The following is a 17180-nucleotide window of genomic DNA, read 5'->3' as shown; positions in this document are numbered from 1 at the left end:
GACGGGCGCCGTTCCCGACCCGGTTCTGACCCCCGACTACTATCACAAAGTACTCGGGGGAGACGAGACCGGAACTGTGGCTCGCGGACTACTGTCTGGCCTGCCAACTAGGTGGGACGGACGATGACAACCTCATCATCCGTAACCTCCCCCTGATTCTCTCCGACACCGCCCGCGCCTGGTTGGAGCACCTGCCTCCGGGGCAGATCTCCAACTGGGACGACCTAGTCCAAGCTTTCGCCGGCAATTTCCAAGGCACGTACGTGCGCCCCTGGAATTCCTGGGACCTCCGAAGCTGCCGACAGCAGCCGGGAGAGTCTCTCCGGGACTACATCCGACGATTCTCGAAGCAGCGCACCGAGCTGCCCAACATCACCGACTCGGATGTCATCGGCGCGTTCCTCGCTGGCACCACCTGCCGCGACCTGGTGAGCAAGCTGGGTCGCAAGACCCCCATCAGGGCGAGCGAGCTGATGGACATCGCCACCAAGTTCGCCTCCGGCCAGGAGGCGGTCGAGGCTATCTTCCAGAAGGACAAGCAGCCCCAGGGCCGCCCATCGGAAGATGCCCCCGAGGCGTCAACTCAGCGCGACGCCAAGAAGAAGGGCAAGAAGAAGTCGCAAGCGAAACGCGACGCCGCCGACGCGGACCTTGTCGCTGCCACCGAGTACAAGAACCCTCGGAAACCCCCCGGAGGTGCCAACCTCTTCGACAAGATGCTCAAGGAGCCGTGCCCCTATCACCAGGGGCCCGTCAAGCACACCCTTGAGGAGTGCGTCATGCTTCGGTGCCACTTCCACAGGGCCGGGCCACCCGCGGAGGGTGGCAGGGCCCACGACGACGACAAGAAGGAAGATCACCAGGCAGGAGAGTTCCCCGAGGTCCGCGACTGCTTCATGATCTACGGTGGGCAAGCGGCAAACGCCTCGGCTCGGCACCGCAAGCAAGAGCGCCGGGAGGTCTGTTCGGTGAAGGTGGCGGCGCCAGTCTACCTAGACTGGTCCGACAAGCCCATCACCTTCGACCAAGCCGACCACCCCGACCATGTGCCGAGTCCGGGGAAATACCCGCTCGTCGTCGACCCCATCATCGGCGACGTCAGGCTCACTAAGGTCCTCATGGACGGAGGCAGCAGCCTCAACATCATCTACGCCGAGACCCTCGGGCTCCTGCGGGTCGATCTGTCCTCCGTCCGGGCAGGCGCTGCGCCCTTCCATGGGATCATTCCCGGGAAGCGCGTCCAGCCCCTCGGACAACTCGACCTTCCCGTCTTCTTTGGAACACCCTCCAACTTCCGAAGGGAGACCCTGACGTTCGAGGTGGTCGGGTTCCGAGGAACCTACCACGCGGTACTGGGAAGACCATGCTACGCGAAGTTCATGGTCGTCCCCAACTACACCTACCTGAAGCTCAAGATACCGGGCCCCAACGGGGTCATCACCGTCGGCCCCACGTACAAACACGCGTTCGAATGCGACGTGGAGTGCGTGGAGTACGCCGAGGCCCTCGCCGAGTCCGAGGCCCTCATCGCCGACCTGGAGAGCCTCTCTAAGGAGGTGCCAGACGTGAAGCGTCATGCCGGCAACTTTGAGCCAGCGGAGACGGTTAAGCCCGTCCCCCTCGACCTCAGCGGCGACACCTCCAAGCAGATCCGGATCGGCTCCGGGCTCGATCCCAAATAGGAAGCAGTGCTCGTCGACTTTCTCCATGCAAACGCCGACGTCTTCGCGTGGAGTCCCTCGGACATGCCCGGCATACCGAGGGATGTCGCCGAGCACTCGCTGGACATCCGAGCCGGAGCCCGACCTGTCAAGCAGCCTCTGCGCCGATTCGACGAGGAGAAGCGCAGAGCCATAGGCGAGGAGATCCACAAGCTAATGGCGGCAGAGTTCATCAAAGAGGTATTTCATCCCGAATGGCTTGCCAACCCTGTGCTTGTGAGAAAGAAAGGGGGGAAATGGCGGATGTGTGTAGACTACACTGATCTGAACAAAGCATGTCCGAAGGTTCCCTACCCTCTGCCTCGCATCGATCAAATCGTGGATTCCACTGCTGGGTGCGAAAACCCTGTCTTTCCTCGATGCCTACTCAGGGTATCACCAAATCAGGATGAAAGAGTCCGACCAGCTCGCGACTTCTTTCATCACACCCTTCGGCATGTACTGCTATGTCACCATGCCGTTCGGCTTGAGGAATGCGGGCGCGACGTACCAGCGGTGCATGAACCATGTGTTCGGCGAACACATTGGCCGCACAGTCGAGGCCTACGTCGATGACATCGTAGTCAAGACAAGGAAAGCCTCCGACCTCATTTCCGACCTTGAAGTGACATTCCGATGTCTCAAGGCGAAAGGCGTCAAGCTCAATCCCGAAAAGTGTGTCTTCGGGGTGCCCCGAGGCATGCTCTTGGGGTTCATCGTCTCCGAGCGGGGCATCGAAGCCAACCCGGAGAAGATCACAGCCATCACCGGCATGGGGCCTATCAAGGACTTGAAAGGCGTACAGAGGGTCATGGGATGTCTCGCGGCTCTGAGCCGCTTCATCTCATGCCTCAGCGAAAGAGGTCTACCTCTGTACCGCCTCTTAAGGAAGGTTGAGTGCTTCACTTGGACCCCTGAGGCCGAGGAAGCCCTCGGGAACCTGAAGGCTCTCCTCACGAAGGCGCCTATCTTGGTGCCCCCAGCTGTCGGAGAAGCCCTCTTGGTCTACGTCGCCGCGACCACTCAGGTGGTTAGTGCCGCGATTGTGGTCGAGAGGCAAGAAGAGGGGCATGCATTGCCCGTTCAGAGGCCAGTCTACTTCGTCAGCGAGGTATTGTCCGAAACCAAGATCTGCTACCCACAAGTTCAGAAGCTGCTGTACGCGGTGATCCTAACGCGGCGGAAGCTGCGACACTACTTCGAGTCTCATCTGGTAACTGTGGTGTCGTCCTTCCCCCTGGGGGAGATCATCCAGTGCCGAGAGGCCTCGGGTAGAATCGCAAAGTGGGCGGTGGAAATCATGGGCGAAGCAATCTCGTTCGCCCCTCGGAAGGCCATCAAGTCCCAGGTCCTGGCAGACTTCGTGGCCGAATGGGTCAACACCCAGCTACCAACGGCTCCGATCCAACCGGAGCTCTGGACCATGTTCTTCGACGGGTCGTTGATGAAGACAGGAGCCGGCGCAGGCCTACTCTTCATCTCGCCCCTCGGCAAGCACATACGCTATGTGCTACGCCTCCATTTCCCGGCGTCCAACAATGTGGCCGAGTATGAGGCTCTGGTCAACGGGTTGCGAATCGCCATCGAGCTAGGGGTCCGACGCCTCGACGCTCACGGTGACTCGTAGCTCGTCATCGACCAAGTCATGAAGAACTCCCACTGCCGCGACCCGAAGATGGAGGCCTACTGCGATGAGGTTCGGCGCCTGGAAGACAAGTTCTACGGGCTCGAGCTCAACCAGATCGCTCGGCGCTACAACGAGACTGCAGACGAGCTGGCTAAAATAGCCTCGGGGCGAACAACGGTTCCCCCGGACGTCTTCTCCCGAGATCTGCATCAACCCTCCGTCAAGATCGACGACACGCTCGAGCCTGAGGCACCCTCGGCACAGTCCGAGGCACCCTCGGCTCGGCCCGAGGCACCCTCGGTTCGGCCCGAGGTACCCTCGGCCCCCGAGGGCGAGGCGCTGCGCGTCGAGGGGGAGCAAAGCGGGGTCACGCCTGATCAAAACTGGCAGACCCCGTACCTGCAATATCTCCACCGAGGAGAGCTACCCTCCGACCGAGCCGAAGCTCGGCGGGTGGCGCGGCGCGCCAAGTCGTTCGTCTTGCTGGGAGATGAGAAGGAGCTCTACCACCGTAGCCCCTCTGGCATCCTCCAGCTATGCATCTCCATCGCCGAAGGTCAGGAACTCCTGCGAGAGATACACTCGGGGGCTTGCGACCATCACGCAGCGCCTCGAGCCCTTGTCGGGAATGCTTTCCGACAAGGCTTCTACTGGCCCACGGCGGTGGCCGACGCCACTAGAATTGTCCGCGCCTGCGAAGGGTGTCAGTTCTACGCAAGGCAGACCCACCTGCCCGCTCAGGCTCTGCAGACGATACCCATCACCTGGCCTTTTGCTGTGTGGGGTCCGGACCTCGTCGGCCCCTTGCAGAAGGCACCCGGGGGCTACTCGCACCTGTTGGTCGCCATCGACAAATTCTCCAAGTGGATCGAGGTCCGACCCCTAAACAGCATCAGGTCCGAGCAGGCGGTGGCGTTCTTCACCAACATCATCCATCGTTTCGGGGTCCCGAACTCCATCATCACCGACAACGGCACCCAGTTCACCGGCAGAAAGTTCCTGGACTTCTGCGAGGATCACCACATCCGGGTGGACTGGGCCGCCGTAGCTCACCCCATGTCAAATGGGCAAGTAGAGCGTGCCAACGGTATGATTCTACAAGGGCTCAAGCCTCGGATCTACAACGACCTCAACAAGTTCGGCAAGCGATGGATGAAGGAACTCCCCTCGGTGGTTTGGAGCCTGAGGACAACGCCGAGCCGAGCCACGGGCTTCACGCCGTTCTTTCTAGTCTATGGGGCCGAGGCCATCTTGCCCACAGACTTAGAATACGGTTCCCCGAGGACGAGGGCCTACACCGACCAAAGCAACCAAGCTAGTAGAGAGGACTCATTGGACCAGCTGGAGGAGGCTCGGGACAAGGCCTTACTACACTCGGCACGGTACCAGCAGTCCCTGCGATGCTACCACGCCCGAGGGGTCCGGTCCCGAGACCTCCAGGTGGGCGACCTGGTGCTTCGGCTGCGATAAGACGCCCGAGGGCGGCACAAGCTCACGCCCCCTGGGAGGGGCCATTCGTCATCGCCAAAGTTCTGAAGCCTGGAACGTACAAGCTGGCCAACAGTCAAGGCGAGGTCTACGGCAACGCTTGGAACATCCAACAGCTACGTCGCTTCTACCCTTAAGATGTTTTCAAGTTGTTCATATACCTTGCTCCCATGCAAAGTTTAGTCATCAAGGAAGGGTCGGCCTCGCCTCGGCAAAGCCCGACCCTCCATCGGGGGCTACACCCGCCGGGTGTGGGGGAAAGCAAACCGGGCCGCATGATGAAAATCCTTGAAGCCGAACGATGGCTGAAAGGTACCAACTCCGACGGAGTTGCCTTCCTCCAACGACGAGGCGGAAAGACGGCGGGTATCCCCCATCCGGGGGCTTGGAAGGTGGAAAGACACGATGCATAAGGGAGCGCGAAGACATGGTCGCCTTCCAAAGAGGGTCACCCTCCTTTTAAAGGCGACTCTCCCTACTTGCGTCCCCAGTCGTCGTGGGCTGAGTCTTCTCCAACACACTCCAAGGTCCTCCCCTACGGCGCGGGGGCTGGGTCCCACACGTCATGCAAGCCGGCTCAGAGCAGAAGAAGCCAAACCGTCGTGCGCGGTGCGTACCACCGCCCAGCGGTTACAAGCGGCTCTCCACTTTTGCCCAGACCAACGGGCGGAAGGGCGGGCAGCCATGCAGGCGGCATGCAACCGCGCCAAGTGGGCGCACTTCTCCGACTCCCAACACGCCCAGCATGGAGGCCTAGGCCCATGCGTCATGCAACCGGCGCGCCGAATGCTTCGTGCGTGCAGCTGCACCGCCACTTGCGCCACCACCGCGCCACCTCGACTGCGAAACCAATACCGCGACTCGAGGCGACCCAGCGCACGACCCAGCAGCGCCAGCCTGGAGCGACGGTCAATGCGGCCAAAAATGGGCCGGCAGTAATGGCGGTGGCAGGCGGGGCAGCGGTCACGTCGTCAGCAAGCTTACGTCCCATCCGGGGGCAGCGAGAGAACCCACTCTCACGGCGTGAAGACGACGCGCTCGTGTTCCGTTCCTCGAACGGCTCGCGCACGCGCAACGGCCGCCCCGCAAACCACTCGCCCCGTCGCATTAACTCCGCGGTGGGACAGGCGGCGCCTCTGGCAGGAGAAGCGAGCGACGCTTCGCCTTCGCCATAATGACCGCGTCAAAAAAGGTACGCCGCGTCGTTCGATTTCGTATCCTTTTCCTTTTTTCCTCTTTCTCTCTCTTGCAACAGGGACCGGGAAAGGGGGATACCCCGAAAAGGATCCTTCCCCGTGAAGGAACCAGGCTCCGAGCCTCCCTACTGATCAGAGGTTCGAAGGCTGGCCCCTCGGAAGGGTTCAACAGCCGCCTCAGAGAGCGTGGGCTCCACACCCACTACTGGTCAGAGGTTCGAAGGCCGGCCCCTCGGAAGGGTTCAACGGCCGCCTCAGGCTACTCGGGCTCCGCGCCCACTACTGATCAGGGGTTCGAAGGCTGACCCCCAAAGGGTTCACAGCCGCCTCAGACACAGAGCGAGGGATGCCATGGGTACGTTCGATACATAACCAAGGCTCGGGCTGCGCTCCCGAGGTACCCTAGGACATTTCCGAGACCAGCGGGAACGATCTTGTAACGGAATCCCATCGGAGGGAGGCATCGAGCCCTCGGACCCCGTCGCCAGGGGACCGGGTCCGGCAGATCACCCGCAGGTACTTTTGGGCGTGCCTCCGGGCCTCTAGCCGACCCCTAACGAATGGGGCACGGACGTCCACTCGGATCACCCGCCTGCAGCTCACCGGAGACACCTTGTTCGGCGCCCACCGAGGGCAACATGGCGCTTTCCCCCCTCCTCCTTGCGGAAAGGCGACGCAGGGGCGTATATAAAAAAGTCGAGTCTGTCCCTGACCGCCCTCTCGCCCTGTGCAGAGGCTCGAGGGCTGCTCTCGCGAACCTGGCTCCGGCCGAACCGTTGACAGCGTCAACATACCAGCCCGAGAACTTGGGACCCGACCGTACACCCGGGCTACGGCCAGCTCGCATGAGGGAACGACCAGACCAGTCGAAGCATTGCGCGAGGCATTAAGACCTCGGAGGAGTCAAACCACTCCTCCGAGGCCTCGGGGGCTACACCCGGCGGGTGCGCTCGCGCGCACCCACCGGAACAAAACGCAACCGAGAAAGGCTGGTCCCCTTGCAAAAAAGTGCGACGAAAGCCTCCAAGCGAGTGCTAACACTCCCTTCGAGACTCGGGGGCTACTGTCGGGGACCATAATTAGGGGTACCCTCAAGGCTCCTAATTCTCAGCTGGTAACCCCCATCAGCATAAAGCTGCAAAGGCCTGATGGGTGCGATTAAGTTAGGGATCAGTCCATTCGAGGGACTCGATCACGCCACGCCCGAGCCTAGCCTCGGACAAGGGCAGCCGACCCCGGAGGATCTCCGTCTCGCCCGAGGCCCCCCTCCAGCGGCGAACATATTTCCGGCTCGCCCGAGGCCCTGTCTTCGCCAAGAAGCAACCCTGACCAAATCGCCGCACCGACCGACCAAATCGCAGGAGCATTTAATGCAAAGGTGGCCTGACACCTTTATCCTGACGCGCGCCCCCCAGCCGACAGAGCCGAAGCGACCGCCGTCACTTCGCCGCTCCACTGACCGGTCTGACAGAAAGACAGCTGATAGTCGCCTAGAGGGGGGGGTGAATAGGGCGAAACAGAAATTTACAAATATAAACACAACTACAAGCCGGGTTAGCGTTAGAAATAAAACCGAGTCTGCGAGAGGGTGAAAAACAAATCGCAAGCGAGTAAAGCGGTGAGACACACGGATTTGTTTTACCGAGGTTCGGTTCTCGCAAACCTACTCCCCGTTGAGGAGGCCACAAAGGCCGGGTCTCTTTCAACCCTTCCCTCTCTCAAACGGTCCCTCGGACCGAGTGAGCTTCTCTTCTCAAATTACTTGGGAATCAAACTTCCCACAAGGGCCACCACACAATTGGTGCCTCTTGCCTCAATTACAAGTGAGTGTTTGATCACAAGAAAGAATGCGAAAGAAAAGAAGCGATCCAAGCGTAAGAGCTCAAATGAACACTACAAATCACTCTCTCTAGTCACTAAGGCTTTGTATGGAGTTAGGAGAGGATTTGATCTCTTTTTGGTGTGCTTTGCAATGAATGCTAGCTCTTGTATATTGGTTGGAAGCTGGAAAACTTGGATGCTATGAATGGTGGGGTGGTTGGGGTATTTATAGCCCCAACCACCAACTTGACCGTTGGTTGAGGCTGTCTGTTCGATGGCGCACCGGACAGTCCGGTGCACACCGGACATGTCCGGTGCCCCAGCCACGTCACCAATGCCGTTGGATTCTGACCGTTGGAGCTTCTGACTTCTGGGCCCGCCTGGATGTCCGGTGCACACCGGACATGTACTGTTCAATGTCCGGTGCGCCAGTATGGGCGTGCCTGACAACTGCGCGCGCAGCACGCTCATTTAATGCGCCGCAGGTAGCCGTTGGCGCCGAGATAGCCGTTGCTCCGTGGTTGCACCGGACAGTCCGGTGTACACCGGACAGTCCGGTGAATTTTAGCGGAGCGGCTGAGGTGAATTCCCGAGGCTGGCGAGTTCCGGAGGTCGCTGTTCCTTGGAGCACCGGACAGTCCGGTGAATTATAGCGGAGCGCCTCTGGAAATTCCCGAAGGCGGCGAGTTCGAGTTGGAGTCCTCTGGTGCACCGGACACAGTCCGGTGCCGCACCGGACACTGTCCGGTGTACACCGGACAGTCCGGTGCCCCCAGACCAGAGGTGCCTTCGGTTGCCCATTTGCTCCTTTGTTGAATCCAATACTTGATCTTTTTATTGGCTAAGTGTGAACCTGTTATACCTGTGTAACTTATACACTAGAGCAAACTAGTTAGTCCAATTATTTGTGTTGGGCAAATCAACCACCAAAATTATTTAGGAACTAGGTGAAAGCCTAATTCCCTTTCAATCTCCCCCTTTTTGGTGATTGATGCCAACACAAACCAAAGCAAGTATAGAAATGCATAATTGAACTAGTTTGCATAATGTAAGTGCAAAGGTTGCTTCGAATTGAGCCAATATAAATGCTTACAAGATATGCATGGATCGTTTCTTCGTTTTTAACATTTTGGACCATGCTTACACCACATGTTTTGTTTTTGCAAATTCTTTTGTAAATCCTTTTCAAAGTTCTTTTGCAAATAGTCAAAGGTAAATGAATAAGATTTTACAAAGCATTTTCAAGATTTGAAATTTTTCTCCCCCTGTTTCAAATGCTTTTCCTTTGACTAAACAAAACTCCCCCTAAATGAGATCCTCCTCTTAGTGTTCAAGAGGGTTTTTGATATATCATTTTGAAATACTACTTTCTTCCCCTTTTGAACACAATAGGATACCAATTGATAAAATTCTTGGAAACACAAAGTTTTTGAAATTGGTGGTGGTGCGGTCCTTTTGCTTTGGGCTCTTACTTTCTCCCCCTTTGGCATGAATCGCCAAAAACGGAATCATTAGAGCCCTCCAATTACTTTCTTCCCCTTTGGTCATAAATAAAGGAGTTAAGATTGTACCAAAGACGAAGTCCTTTTGCTTTCTCCCCTAAAGATGGAGAGACTTGGAGCGTCGGCGAGGGATGAGTTACGGAGTGGAAGCCTTTGTCTTCGCCGAAGACTCCAATTCCCTTTCAATACACCTATGACTTGGTTTGGATTAGACTTGAAAAGCACATTAGTCATAGCATATGAAAGAGATATGATCAAAGGTATATAAATGAGCTATGTGTGCAATCTAGCAAAAGAAATTGCGTGAATCAATCCCGCAGGGTTTGCCTCATCCAAAGCAATTGCGCGCAACAATGGCCTGCGGCAATGTACTCGGCTTCGGCGGTGGAAAGAGCGACCGAATTTTGCTTCTTTGAAGCCCAAGACACCAGGGATCTTCCCAAGAACTGGCAAGTCCCCGATGTGCTCTTCCTATTGATTTTACACCCCGCCCAATCGGCATCCGAATAACCAATCAAATCAAATGTGGATCCCCGAGGGTACCAAAGCCCAAACTTAGGAGTATAAGCTAAATATCTCAAGATTCGTTTTACGGCCGTAAGGTGGGATTCCTTAGGGTCGGATTGGAATCTTGCACACATGCATACGGAAAGCATAATATCCGGTCGAGATGCACATAAATAGAGTAAAGAACCTATCATCGACCGGTATACCTTTTGATCCACGGACTTACCTCCCGTGTCGAGGTCGAGATGCCCATTGGTTCCCATGGGTGTCTTGATGGGCTTGGCATCCTTCATCCCAAACTTAGCAAGAATGTCTTGAGTGTACTTCGTTTGGCTAAGGAAGGTGCCTTCTTGGAGTTGTTTCACTTGAAATCCTAAGAAATACTTCAACTCCCCCATCATAGACATCTCGAACTTTTGTGTCATGATCCTACTAAACTATTCACATGTAGACTCGTTAGTAGACCCAAATATAATATCATCAACATAAATTTGGCATACGAACAAGTCATTTTCAAGAGTTTTAGTAAAGAGTGTAGGATCGGCCTTGCCGACTTTGAAGCCATTAGCGATAAGAAAATCTCTAAGGCATTCATACCATGCTCTTGGGGCTTGCTTGAGCCCATAAAGCGCCTTAGAGAGTTTATAGACATGGTTAGGGTACTCACTATCTTCAAAGCCGGGAGGTTGCTCAACATAGACCTCTTCCTTGATTGGTCCATTGAGGAAGGCACTTTTCACGTCCATTTGATAAAGCTTAAAGCCATGGTAAGTAGCATAGGCTAATAATATGTGAATTGACTCAAGCCTAGCTACGGGTGCATAGGTTTCACCGAAATCCAAACCTTTGACTTGAGAGTATCCCTTGGCCACAAGTCGAGCTTTGTTCCTTGTCACCACACCATGCTCATCTTGCTTGTTGCGGAAGACCCATTTGGTTCCTACAACATTTTGATTAGGACGTGGAACTAAATGCCATACCTCATTCCTAGTGAAGTTGTTGAGCTCCTCTTGCATCGCCACCACCCAATCCGAATCTTGAAGTGCTTCCTCTACCTTGTGTGGCTCAATAGAGGAAACAAAAGAGTAATGCTCACAAAAATGTGCAACGCGAGATCTAGTAGTTACCCCCTTATGAATGTCGCCGAGGATGGTGTCAACAGGGTGATCTCGTTGGATTGCTTGGTGGACTCTTGGGTGTGGCGGTCTTGGTTCGTCATCCTCCTTGTCTTGATCATTTGCATCTCCCCCTTGAGCAATGCCGTCATCTTGAGGTGGCTCATTTGCTTGATCTTCTCCTTTATCAACTTGAGCCTCATCCTCATTTTGAGTCGGTGGAGATGCTTGCGTGGAGGAGGATGGTTGATCTTGTGCATGTGGAGGCTCTTCGGATTCTTCAGGACACACATCCCCAATGGACATGTTCCTTAGCGCGATGCACGGAGCCTGTTCTTCACCTATCTCATCAAGATCAACTTGCTCTACTTGAGAGCCGTTAGTCTCATCAAACACAACGTCACAAGAAACTTCAACTTGTCCAGTGGACTTGTTAAAGACTCTATATGCCCTTGTGTTTGAATCATATCCTAGTAAAAAGCCTTCTACAGTCTTAGGAGCAAATTTAGATTTTCTTCCTCTTTTAACAAGTATAAAACATTTGCTACCAAAGACTCTAAAATATGAAATGTTGGGCTTTTTACCGGTTAGGAGTTCATATGATGTCTTCTTGAGGATTCGGTGTAGATATAACCGGTTGATGGCGTAGCAAGCGGTGTTGACCGCCTCGGCCCAAAACCGATCCGAAGTCTTGTATTCATCAAGCATGGTTCTAGCCATGTCCAATAGAGTTCGATTCTTCCTCTCCACTACACCATTTTGTTGAGGGGTGTAGGGAGAAGAGAACTCATGCTTGATGCCCTCCTCCTCAAGAAAGCCTTCAATTTGAGAGTTCTTGAACTTCGTCCCGTTGTCGCTTCTTATTCTCTTGATCCTTAAGCCGAACTCATTTTGAGTCCGTCTCAAGAATCCCTTTAAGGTCTCTTGGGTTTGAGATTTTTCCTGCAAAAAGAATACCCAAGTGAAGCGAGAATAATCATCCACAATAACTAGACAGTACTTACTCCCGCCGATGCTTATGTAAGCGATCGGGCCGAATAGATCCATGTGTAGGAGCTCCAGTGGCCTGTCGGTCGTCATTATGTTCTTATGCGGATGATAAGCTCCAACTTGCTTTCCTGCCTGGCATGCGCTACAAATCCTGTCTTTCTCAAAATGAACATTGGTTAGTCCTAAAATGTGCTCTCCCTTTAGAAGCTTATGAAGATTCTTCATCCCAACATGTGCTAGTCGGCGGTGCCAGAGCCAGCCCATGTTAGTCTTAGCAATTAAGCAAGTGTCGAGTTCAGCTCTATCAAAATCTACCAAGTATAGCTGACCCTCTAACACTCCCTTAAATGCTATTGAATCATCACTTCTTCTAAAGACAGTGACACCTACATCAGTGAATAAACAGTTGTAGCCCATTTTGCATAATTGAGATACAGAAAGCAAGTTTGTCGGGGACCATAATTAGGGGTACCCTCAAGACGCCTAATTCTCAGCTGGTAACCCCCATCAGCATAAAGCTGCAAAGGCCTGATGGGTGCGATTAAGTCAGGGATCAGTCCGCGCGAGCGACTCGATCGTGCCTCGCCCGAGCCTAGCCTCGGACAAGGGCAGCCGACCCCGGAGGATTTCCGTCTCGCCCGAGGCCCCCCTCCAACGGCGGACACATCTCCGGCTCGCCCGAGGCCTTGCCTTCGCTAAGAAGCGACCCTGGCTAAATCGCCGCACCGACCGACCAAATCGCAGGAGCATTTAACGCAAAGGTGGCCTGACACCTTTATCCTGACGCGCGCCCCCCGGCAGAGCCGAAGTGACCGCCGTCACTTCGCCGCTCCACTGACCGGTCTGACAGAAGGACAGCGTCGCCTGCACCACTCCGACTACAGTGCCACTTGACAGAGTGAGACCGACAGGCGGTCAGGCCCTGCCTAAGGCGCCATAGGAAACTCCGCTCCGCCCGACCCAGGGCTCGGACTCGGGCTAAGTCCCGGAAGACGGCGAACTCCGCTCCGCCCGACCCAGGGCTCGGACTCGGGCTAAGTCCCGGAAGACGGCGAACTCCGCTCCGCCCGACCCAGGGCTCGGACTCGGGCTAAGTCCCGGAAGACGACGAACTCCGCTTCGCCCGACCCCAGGGCTTGGACTTTGCTTCGGCCTCCGCCGAACGACCTCCGCCTCGCCCGACCCAGGGCTCGGACTCGGGCTCAGCCCCAGAAGACGACAAACTCCGCTTCGCCCGACCCCAGGGCTCGGACTTCGCTTCGGCCTCCGCCGAACGACCTCCGCCTCGCCCGACCCAGGGGCTCGGACTCGGCCACAGCCAGGGAAGACAGACTCGACCTCGGCTTCGGAGGAGCCCCCACGTCGCCCAACCTAGGGCGCAGGCCAGCCACGTCAACAGGAAGTGTCATCATTACCCTACCCCGAGCTGACTCGGGCCACAGAGAACAAGACCGGTGTCCCATCTGGCTAGCTCCGCCAGATAGGCAATGATGGCGCCCCACAAGCCCTGTGACGACGGCGGCTCGCAGCTCTCTTACGGAAGCAGGAGGACGTCAGCAAGGACTCGACCGCCCCGACAGCTGTCTCTCCGCCAGGCTCCGTCGCTCCTCCGACCGCCACGACATCACACCATCTGGGTGCCAAGGTCTCTCCGGCTGCCACATCGGCATGTACTTAGGGCGCTAGTTCTCCCCCGCTAGACACGTAGCACTCTGCTACACCCCCGTTGTACACCTGGATCCACTCCTTACGACTATAAAAGGAAGGACCAGGGCCCTCTTAGAGAGGGTTGGCCGCGCGGGGACGAGGACGAGACAGGCGCTCTCCAGGGGCCGCTCGCTTCCCTCACCCGCGTGGACGCTTGTAACCCCCTACTGCAAGCGCACCCGACCTGGGCGCGGGACGAACACGAAGGCCGCGGGATCTCCACCTCTCTCACGCCCGTCTCCGGCCACCTCGCCTCCCCCCTTCATGCTCGCCCACGCGCTCGACCCATCTGTGCTGGGGCACGCAGCAACATTCACTCGTCGGCTTGGGGACCCCCCGTTCTCGAAACGCCGACAGTTGGCGCGCCAGGTAGGGGCATGCTGCGTGTTGACGACAACTTCCCGTCAAGCTCCTGATGGGCAGTCTCCAGCAACCTCTCCGACCCGGGACGGTGCTCCGTTTCGGGAGTCTTGAGTTCATGTCCTTCGACGGCAACTACGACATGATACTCCTCCCACCGCCGCGCGACAACGACAATGGCGGCCGACAGCCCTCCCGCCGGCGGCGGAATCGACGACGTCTTCCCCGCGTGGTGGAAGAACAACATTCAAGCTCGCCCCGTCCTCTCCCCTGCCAACGGAGGAGGAGGCAGGGCAACCAAGGCCAAGCGGGAGGCCGCGCCTCGTCGGTTGTCGAGCGAGTCGACGTCCCCAGCACTCCAACGAGGGGCGCGTCGGGCGTCGACCTCGCGTTTGAGACGAAGACGAGCGTCGTCTCCCCGCGACACGCCAGCCCCGAGCAAGCGGACGACGCTAGCACGCTCGCGAAGAGCTTGCAGGACGTCGCCCTGGTACCTGAGACGACGGCGCAAGCAGTCCTCGACGTGACTATGTCGCTGCTCGTCGACCGAAAGGTACCAATCGATTTCCATCCTACGTCATTTCGACTCGGCCTCAACCCGCCTAGCGACCTTGCTTTGGCGGGCGCTCTCGTAGAGGCGAGTGCAACCCCCCTGGGGTTTCGCATGCGGTCGCCTTGGGACAGGTTGACGGACGTCTCGACCTACGGGCCCTCCGGGTCCAAGGAAGATGACGATCCCAGCATCTGTTGGGATTTCTCTGGATTTGGCAACCCCAGTGCCATGCGGGACTTCATGACCGCATGTGACTACTGCCTCTCCGACTGTTCTGACGGTAGCCGCAGCCTCGACGACGAGGACTGCGGCCCAAGCCGCGAATGTTTCCACGTCGAGCTAGGGGATCCCTCCGAAGGCAACCATCTCGGCATGCCGGAGGACGGTGATCACCCTAGGCCAGCGCCTCGCGCCGACATCCCACGGGAGCTAGCTGTGGTCCCCGTTCCGGCGGGGGGTCACGACCCACAGCTCGAGCAAGTCCGCGGGGCACAGGCCAGGCTCGACGAGGGAGCAGGAGCGCTTGAGCCGATTCGTCGGGACGTCGGGCAGGTATGGGTGGGCCAACCCCCGGCCGGAGAAATACGTCACCCGCCTCAAGGTTTCCAGCACCGCGTCGCCAACGACGCCAGGCTCAGACCGCCACCCGCATCTAGTGGGGTCGGTCAGAACCTGGCTGCAGCAGCGATGCTTCTCCGCGCGATGCTGGAGCCGTCAACCACCGAGGGTCGGCGAATCCAGGGAGAGCTCAAGAATCTCCTGGAAGGCGCTGCGGTCCGACGGGCCGAGAGCTCTGCCTTCCGAAGGCAGGGATACCCCTCGGAACCTCATGCCGCGACTTCCCGATTCATGCGGGAAGCCTCGGTCTACACCGGGCGCACGCGCAACACCGCGCCTGCGGCCCCGGGTCACCTCGGCAACGAGCACCATCATCGCGACCGTCGGGCCCACCTCGACGAGAGGGTGCGCCGAGGTTACCACCCCAGGCGTGGGGGACGCTACGACAGCGGGGAGGATCGGAGTCCCTCGCCCGAACCACCCGGTCCGCAGGCCTTCAGCCGGGCCATCCGACGGGCACCGTTTCCGACCCGATTCCGACCCCCGACTACTATCACGAAGTACTCGAGGGAGACGAGACCGGAACTGTGGCTCGCGGACTACCGCCTGGCCTGCCAACTGGGTGCAACGGATGACGACAACCTCGTCATCCGTAACCTCCCCCTGTTCCTCTCCGACACCGCTCGCGCCTGGTTGGAGCACCTGCCTCCGGGGCAGATCTCCAATTGGGACGACCTGGTCCAAGCCTTCGCCGGCAATTTCCAGGGCACGTACGTGCGCCCCGAGAATTCCTGGGACCTCCGAAGCTGCCGACAGCAGCCGGGAGAGTCTCTCCGGGACTACATCCGGCGATTCTCGAAGCAGCGTATCGAGCTGCCCAACATCACCGACTCGGATGTCATCGGCGCGTTCCTTGCCGGCACCACCTGCCGCGATCTGGTGAGCAAGTTGGGTCGCAAGACCGCCACCAGGGCGAGCGAGCTGATGGACATCGCCACCAAATTTACCTCTGGTCAGGAGGCGGTCGAGGCTATCTTCCGAAAGGACAAGCAGCCCCAGGGCCGCCCTTCGGAAGATGCCCCCGAGGCGTCTACTCCGCGCGGCGCCAAGAAGAAAGGCAAGAAGTCGCAAGCGAAACGCGACGCCGCCGACGCGGACCTTGTCGCCGCCGCCGAGTACAAGAACCCTCGGAAGCCCCCCGGAGGTGCCAACCTCTTCGACAAGATGCTCAAGGAGCCGTGCCCCTATCATCAGGGGCCCGTCAAGCACACCCTTGAGGAGTGCGTCATGCTTCGGCGTCACTTCCACAGGGCCGGGCCACCCGCGGAGGGTGGCAGGGCCCGCGACGACGACAAGAAGGAAGATCACCAAGCAGGAGAGTTCCCCGAGGTCCGCGACTGCTTCATGATCTACGGTGGGCATGCGGTGAATGCCTCGGCTCGGCATCGCAAGCAAGAGCGCCGGGAGGTCTGCTCGGTGAAGGTGGCGGCGCCAGTCTACCTAGACTGGTCCGACGAGCCCATCACCTTCGACCGAGCTGATCACCCCGACCACGTGCCGAGCCCGGGGAAATACCCGCTCGTCGTCGACCCTATCGTCGGCGACGTCCGGCTCACCAAGGTCCTTATGGACGGAGGCAGCTGCCTCAACATCATCTACGCCGAGACCCTCAGGCTCCTGCGCGTCGATCTGTCCTCCGTCCGAGCAGGCGCTGCGCCCTTCCACGGGATCATACCCGGGAAGCGCGTCCAGCCCCTCGGACGGCTCGACCTCCCCGTCTGCTTCGGAACGCCCTCCAACTTCCGAAGGGAGACTCTGACGTTCGAGGTGGTCGGGTTCCGAGGAACCTACCACGCGGTACTGGGGAGGCCATGCTACGCGAAGTTCATGGCCGTCCCCAACTACACCTACTTAAAGCTCAAGATGTCGGGCCCCAACGGGGTCATCACCGTCGGCCCCACGTACAAACACGCGTTCGAATGCAACGTGGAGTGTGTGGAGTACGCCGAGGCCCTCGCTGAGTCCGAGGCCCTCATCGCCGACCTGGAAAACCTCT

The sequence above is a fragment of the Zea mays genome, chromosome 1, assembly GCF_902167145.1.
Source record: "Zea mays cultivar B73 chromosome 1, Zm-B73-REFERENCE-NAM-5.0, whole genome shotgun sequence".
In the NCBI taxonomy this organism is placed as follows: domain Eukaryota; kingdom Viridiplantae; phylum Streptophyta; class Magnoliopsida; order Poales; family Poaceae; genus Zea; species Zea mays.
Note: the sequence above shows the minus strand (reverse complement) of the source record.